The following is a 2,433-nucleotide window of genomic DNA, read 5'->3' on the forward strand; positions in this document are numbered from 1 at the left end:
GGTTGAAGCTAAGCTACTATTACTTATAAAAACATGTGATTATGTTCGGTCCGTGAAATACGATTCGTTACAAGTAATTGATCGTTCATATGACCCCGATACACGATATACCACCTGTCTCAATTAAATCTCAAACCGGGAGTTATTGCGTGCACGTAACAGTATAATTTAGTACGATATAATGGTACGACGTTCAATTAACGTAAAGTAAAATGAATCAATATCAAAGTAAGCATCTGCGTTTATATTTGTTACATAAATCTCGTGATAAAAAGTGTAGTCAGTATATCAAAAATACATAAAAAATATTCAGAATAAAATTAAAAGTACGTAATTTCGTAATTTTTTATATATTAAAGTATATTATGTGTATTAATATCTCCAATACTAAATTTATATACTGTAAACATATGATATGAATATATAAATCCTAGATGGCAAAAAGATAACATAATATTTAATTACGTGCTATTAAACACCTTGAGGTTTCTCTGCAACTTTAAATTTTTTATTCACATATGATAACCCGGGCATCATTCAGGTAGATTAAATGTTCAAAAAACCACGACGCGTTACCACAGTCAAAGCTTCTCTCTCGGAGATTCGGTTCGTCATCAGACATCAGAAGTTGCGAGCATTCAGCGCTTTTTGATCTGGAAAGCTGGGGTCGGGAACGCGCTGGGAATTCCGCGCGCCATTGTCACGAGGAGATCACGTGTGTGATGCGTGAGGGTAGAATGCAGCCGGGGTCCCGGGATACCGAATAATAGATATTACCACAAAAGCGGCGTGCGCCGTCACGTTGAAAATTGATTGGACATGTACCGGTGGTTGATAAGGCTGCCTCTTGTTACTCTGGGCGCGATATATACCTATACCTTGGCGCGCGCAAACGGCGAATACGGAGAAACATAGATCGCAAGTAATTACCTTGCGCCTCTCCTCCATCCTTTTCCGTTTCACGAAGACGGCGTCCACGCGCAATTGTGTTACTGAAAACGGTAATTGCAACTCTACGGGAATTCCTATTTGTATGTTAGTAGTATGCTCTTAGATGCAATTTTATTACAATATCATCATTTCATTTATATAACGATGTGTCAAATGTAATATCATGAAACTAAAATCTCTTAAAGGAGTGTACTTTATCTAGAACTTAAAATTTTTTAATTTTTAATATTTTTTTCAAATTTGAGATCTTGAATAAATCTGTAGATATATTGATCATATGTGTAAACTTAATATATATATAAAATATATAGAGAAATGTACAAATTGGTACGTATAGTTGTCTAAATTTTAGTTGTAACTCGATTAATCAGAGATTATTTAATATTGAAAAAAAAAATTATACAAAAAGATCAAGAAACTATCGTAATCTTTGCTTAAATTTGTTAAAAAAATACGTTGTATAGGATAGAATCAAGAAAAACCCCCAACGCTACCTAAATAATAATAGGATTTGAGTTGTTGGGTATATCTCGTTCGAATTTAGTTCCGAACTCGTGATGATAAAGATCGTTTTTGGTGACAGTTAGTCCATCTAATAGCGGAGTGTTTCCCTTTTATTCTCAAAAATTAGCAAACAGACGTTTACTTGGACGACGTTGTCGTCTCTGCGGCATGGTCGTCGCACGTTTACCTGCTCGCCTCATACTAACACCGGGCTATGCCGGTCGTCCAGAGAGTGCGGATAATCTAATTATCTTGGACGACAAATCTCGTTACCCGTGTCGCGGCTGTTGCCGACGACGCGGCACGGTGACGGGGACAATGCCGTGACGACCTAAACGCAAAGGCGTAACGCAGTGACTCGGCACTGCAGTCGGAATGAAATGGTGGAGGACGCGAGGCTGGAGGAACGCGAGGGAGAGAAAACGGGGACGGCGATATCGTTAACGTAATCACGAATTTCTCTACGAGAATTATTCGTTCGCCGCTGCATGCCGCTCGACGGCAGAAGGTAGGCAAGGCCGGAGGCTCCGGAGGCTAGGAAAGAAAAGAAAAACGTTTACGGGGGCTTATGTAAATGCGGGTAATTAATTTCGTGAATCCTATTAGCTCTGCGCAACGAACGTAGGTGCGGGAAGGTGGGAATTCAACAGAGGGAGGCACTTCGCAGTACTGGATTTTTTTCGAGAGTCCCCGACGACTTCGGAACGCAACCGGAGGTTAATTTCGAGGAGGACGGCGTATATATGCATGCATCTTCGAAAGTTAATTGGATCGCTCTCCGCGAAAGAGGACGCACGCTCGCCGACTGCGTAGTCGAATAATCGGAGAAACGACTTCCTGGCGGAATCTGTAATTACAACTGATGCACGCATATCGCGCCGATCGTTTTATCGAATTTACTGTTCGCCCCGTAACTTTGTGCGAGAATGAAATAGCAGAGAACAGAAGTAGTAATAGTATCAATTTCCGAAGGATTTA

Source organism: Monomorium pharaonis, chromosome 7, assembly GCF_013373865.1.
Source record: "Monomorium pharaonis isolate MP-MQ-018 chromosome 7, ASM1337386v2, whole genome shotgun sequence".
Lineage (NCBI taxonomy): Eukaryota > Metazoa > Arthropoda > Insecta > Hymenoptera > Formicidae > Monomorium > Monomorium pharaonis.